Here is a 6,000-nt window from a genome sequence, read left to right on the forward strand (position 1 = left end):
GAAAACCAGTGATGTTTGGTAGAAACTTGTAAAGACACCAAGTTTTGATATAAGCGGCTTGTACAAACATGAAAGCCGGAGGATGTAAGCCGAAAAGAATTTGAAAAATTGCGGAGATGTATTTTAAATCTCCTAGAGGTCAAAAACTGGAATTTGAGTCAGGTGTTAAGGAGCGGGTGTAGTTCACAAGGATAGCTATATCCAGTCACCCTGTGAACCATGGCAGAAACTAGAGGAAAACAGACTGTTGGGAGGCCTGATATGTATGTTCCAAGATTGGAAGGGCTGTCAGGTGGGGGCAGTTTGACTTGATCTGTGCGGATCTAGAGGGCAGAACTTGGGACAATTGGCTTAAATATCTGCAAGGCTAATTTTATCTCCGTAGAAGAAATATGCAAAGCTGGCCAAAAATGAATCAGCAGTCTCATCAAGCAGGGAACTTCCTATCATGGGAAGTGTTCAGGCGGAAGTCTACCTGTTAGATATGTTGGCAAAGCAGTCCTGTCTGAAACTGACTTGGAAATTGACGCCTTCTAAGCTCCCTTTAGTACTTTGGAGCTAACAGAAAACACTATTTGGAGAAGAATCTGCCTTGCCCTATGAATTTTTGCAGTTGGAAGAAGACATGAGGCAATGCCCTAATACTTCAGGACCTCTTCTGTACTAAATTTCTACTCCCTTAGAGGGGAGAGGGAAGAGGGAAGAAGGAGTGAAGGAAAAGGAAAGGAAAAAACAGAAGGTAATTACCATGGGACAGAAGTACATTCAAAAGTTAGAAAGAGAAATTTTTAAGTCCAAAAAATAGATCACTTCTTGCTAAAATGTTCTGATAAAGCCTAAAAGGGCTTTGTCAGAATATGTTGCTAGCTGCCTGCAGGATCCCAATAGAAAACAAAATCAAAGGACTTAGGCCACATGGTTATATTGGCAGAGTCTGTTAGTTACCGGCTTCCATCCCTAGCACTTTGAACATTTTTCTGTGCTGTTTTTAGTAGTGGGAAATTAGACATCAGAAATTATTCTGTTATATGCCATTTGAGAACTGATACTACCTCAGATGACTGTGTTCTTCCTTTCCTTCATTAGTTGTTAGAGTTTAAGTTCATTCTCGTGTGGATCTAAGAAGGAGGGTAGAATTTCAAAGATAACCTTTCCTTGCAGTCATTTAGTTTTGCCTTCAGAACTGCATCTAAGGCAAATGTTCATGTCCATGTCTAAAATAATCATTACCAGGAAATCTCAGTATATATTAAATTAAACTCTACATGCTCATATTTGGAAAGTACACATAGTTTTAAAAGTTTTTCCCTTCGAATTAAAAAATATGTAAATCTACATAATAACCAAACAGATCAGCCCTCTTTCATTGTTAAATTAAGTGCAGCGTAGATACCTAGATAGGAGAATCATATAGTAAATATTCCAAGGAATTAATTGATCTCATTGAATTGAATTTGAGACCAATAAATTGTAATACCTTCTGCTGCCCTAATTACATGTGACATTGTAAGCAATCAACGCCCTGTGATGGATGTGTCTAGGCTGCGATGTTTCTATTTGTCTCACATTTTTATGATCCCTAAATTCACTTAAACTTTAAAATGCAATTAAAATACAGCATAATCAAGATTGAGAAAAAACAAGCTTTCAGAAGTCTACACAGATATGAGTTATGAGAAGATTTAGGTACTCATTTCACCAGCCATATATTTTTCAGAAGGCCTCCCCAGTGGTTGCCACAGAATTATTAACAAAATCCAGAGGCCCTGGAGCTTCCTAATGCTTGTGAATGATTTGGCTCAAAGGTTTTTGCAGTCCTCATTTGCATTGTAAAACGGACTTCAGCTCTAAGTTTAAGGAGAAGTTTTAGAAGCTTTGGCATGGCAAGATGCCATGAGAATATTTTCCCTGTGGGGAAACGAAACTCAAATGTGCTAATTAAGGGTACTTAATATCCCTCAAAATTAATTCTTTGTTACCTGCAGTGGTTTAATTATTCCCTTATGGAAAGCTCAGAAATGCCCTGCATCTTTAAATAGCAGTGGGCTGCTTGATTCTGAGTCAACATCCACTTTGAAGGTATTTCTTCTACTTATTGGCTGCAGCAGTGGCCAAAGAGAGGAAGATTTTTCGATGTCACAATAAAACAGTAAGACAAATTTTCCCTGGTGGTTTGCGAAATCAGCTTCATTAATATCATCATCCCTCACATAAGAGACCCTTCCAGAAAAAAAATTTATAGCGATAAAAATGAAAAGAGGGAAAGAGCTACAGTTAAACATCAGGCAATTCTAAGCTCTGACCACCAGAAGCAGTCAGCCAGCCCTGACACTTTCCCCACTAGCAGCCTGCCCTTTCCAGAAAAGCAAAAATCAGATGTCCTCAGAAAATCTTGGTTGAACTGAGAGAGAACTAACCATATACAAGGCTGTTTATCTTAAGAAATAAACTTGAGTGTTATCCAGGTAACTGTTGTTTCTCCTGGAATTCTTCTTGAATCAGGTAGCTCCATGTAGCTATGGGACACACTAAAAAGCTCTAAATGTAGGCACATGTCTTGAGTTCAAATGTCACTTCCTCTGGTAGCCAACTCCAACCACTGCCCAGTCACTCTGTCACATCCCCCACTTACAGTCTTCCCATCACTCACAGCCATCTGATATCTTCTTGTGGGATTACTTATCTACCAGTTTGTTCCTGTCATCCCACCTCAAACATGTGCGTTCTGGGAGAGCAGGGTCCTGGCCATCCTTGTCACTGCTCTACCCCAAGCTCTGAGCAGCCCTTGGCTCATGATGGCTGTTCAGTAAATCATTGTTACAGGAGGGGAGTGTAGATTTTTTGTTTTTAATGTCAAACAAACTCCTCTAACAATCAAAAAAAGATTTATTCTGGAGCCTGAGCTAGGAAAGGAGCTGGATATCCTGTGGCAGCAACCTGGAATCCGTGAATTTAATCAGGATAATCGTGCGAGGACCCACAGTCCCCTGCACACATCCAAACCTCTGCACCGAAGCTGTCCGCTCAGGTCAGTTTGACCAGAATCAGTCGATCAATTGATCACTTGGCAGGACTTGCAGGGTTACTCATTCTCTTGGGCTGGAATGTTATCAGCTTAACCCTCATCTATCTCCTCCCTCTGGAGCTGTCAGTGAATCTCTGGAACTCTTGGTCTAACCCCATTTTGACCTACATTTGATAAGGTCAAGTGTGAGGCATTTCCTAAACTTAGGAAAACTAGGCCAAATGCCCTGCACAGACCCTGGGCCTAGCTGTGTCCTAATGTACACCTGTACTTCTGCTACTTCTCTCCTCTTAATTTTGTTTGGGCCACACAACCAAGGAGTTCATCCCCCTGGGCTGGTGAACCGTTTACATAGGAGTGCATGTATGTATTATCTCCTCAATTAATCTTAACTTACCCAAACATATGGATATGGTTTTCTGTGCCTTCACTACCCCCTTAATTTAGTCTCTAACCAATAACTATTTTGAGGGGTTAACTAACCTTCAAGCTGCAGGCCAGAGCTACACAGCACCTGCGGGGAAACATAGTAGCTTGTGTGGAATTAGACCATTTGTAAATTGTAGTCAGTTTGAAAAAAGAAAATTTCATTGAGTCAAAAAGCCTGCTTTATCTCCTCGCAAGATTTGATTTCACCTGCTCTATTCGAGCAGGAGGCACAGATAGAGATGTTTGCTCAGGCCTTCCAAGGGTACCCAAGGTAAAGAGACAATACGGTCAGTGCAGACATTGATTTTCTGGATTTCAGTCCATCCTCAGAAATGCTAATTAACACAACTCTTCATAGATCTCAATGAAGAAGACCTCAGTATCAAAAAGGAATAACAAATCATTTGGAAAAACTTCATGTCTTAAGTTTCAAGTAATGGGAATTTGTTTCAATTCTTGCAGGCTAAAAATATGAACAAACACCACTGAAAAGGCCCAGAAAAAAAGGCCCTAATGGTGAAGTAACGCTTTTCCCATCTTACTGTCTTTTCCCAGGTCACCTTCAGACAAGGGGCGGATTTCCTCCCACCATGCATTCTTCCCCCTTGCAAAACTTTGCCCTCTCCAGGAATGACTGCCCACGGTCAACATTTGGCCTCTGCTTGAGAATTTAAGGACAAATCTCAGCCTTCCTTTTCCTGCACCATTAGAAAATGTCTAAGTAACATGAGAGCCATCCAAAAGACAAAGCCACAAATATCCAACTCAGGGAAACAAAATAAAACCTGAAGATTTTGGCAAGGTGTCCATGGATTTCTGCCCAATGCATCTGGCCTTCCCTTTGGGCTGCCCCAACCAGCTGGGCAGTAAAAGAGGTGGATCTGGAAGACTCATCCATTAGAGGGAATACAGGGCCTGCCTGATATCTGGTACGCAATCTGCCACTGCGCTGTGCAAGAGCCTCTGCCTGGCTCTCCTTGTCTACAGGACAAATCCAGACTCCTTCATAGGTAAGCAGGGCCCACAACAGTTGACTTTCCATCTCTCTTTCCTAATCCAACAGTTGACTTTCCATCTCTTTTTCCTAATCCAAATCGTTGAACTTTGCACCCATCTCAACAACTCAACCTTCGTCTCTCACACGTGTACTTAAACAAGCTTTTTTTTCTTCTTCATATTATTTCCTCCTGTTTACAATGCCTTTCCCTTTCTTCTCTACCCATCAAAATTGTATTTGTAAGCTAACTTCCGTCTCAAAAACCACCTTCTGAAATTTAGATCACCTCAGAATTAGAACGAATCCCTCCCTCCCTGGTGTTAACATTGGGCCTTCCACCAGGCAGGTTGTCTTTTCTCTTGAACCTCTGGCTCCTTTAGGGCAGAACTAGTTCTTATTTCATCTCTATTGCCCCAGGGCCTAGCGGGGATTTTTGCACATAGCAGGTATTTAATAAAGTTTGGTCTAATTGGATTTCTTAGGAGAACAGCAGCTAACAGCTCATTTAGGGTGGGAGACAGTTGATATGAATTGTTAAGAGTTCAGGAGTAAGAATGAAGTTCACATATAAATCCCAGCTTCACCTCTTACAAGCTCTATGGCCATGGAACTAACTAAATCTTTAAGCCTGAGTTTCCTCATCTGAAAAAAATGGGGTATGTTTACGTCTATAATACATAAAAGTATTTACCTCATCTAGCTATTGGAAGAACTAGATGAACACGTTTAGCATGATGCCTAGCACTTAGTAAGAATTCAATACTTGTTACTTCTCCCCTCCTGCCCCTCCTCCTCCCCCATTCTCCTCCTCCTTTTCTTCATTACTACTCCTCTTGCTATCTTAATACCATAAGGGGAAGACCAGCTGTGGACTATAAACCTGGTTACCTCTCCCACAGCTGGGCTCCGTCTCTAGGTTATGTCTTAGGAAGAATTTTCCTTCTTGCAAAGAATACTGTAACTGTCACCGAAACGTGGCCTTGTTATCTTGGAGTGGAGAGAAGCCTGGGAAAACTTTTTTCACAGCTTTGAGCACAGAATTTGTCTTTGGGTTAACCCCTCTTTTGTTTGGGAAAACTACCTCACTAGCTCTTTGAGACATACAAATGAAAAGTAAATGTCTACCCATTGTTTGGCTAGAGACCGTGAGGTCACCAATAATTGGAAGACCCATGTTTAGCACTCAAAGTCAGAATTGATGTTTGGTGTGTAAGTTCTTGTATTATTGAAGTGAGCTTCTTCCTGTAGACTTGGTTGCAATTTGTGTGTGTGTGTGTGTGTGTGTGTGTGTGTGTGTGTGTGTGTGTGTGTGTAAAGGAAAAAAATACTTCTAACCCTTGCAGGAGTGAGTTTGGAGATCCAGGCTGAATTATTGCTTGTCCTAGCTAGCACTGGGCTTGGGAGCCAGGTGATGTGAGTTGTTTTGCTTTGTTTTATCAGCATCAATGGCAGGAAAATGAGACTGATGTTGGGGTGAAGTTGAAGGGCGGCCTTTTGTAGAACCCTGTCACCCTCTGGGAAGGGCAGCGCTGCTCCTCTGCCCAGGTGA

The sequence above is a fragment of the Balaenoptera borealis genome (genome assembly GCF_965194805.1).
Source record: "Balaenoptera borealis genome assembly, chromosome: 6".
NCBI classification, from domain to species: domain Eukaryota; kingdom Metazoa; phylum Chordata; class Mammalia; order Artiodactyla; family Balaenopteridae; genus Balaenoptera; species Balaenoptera borealis.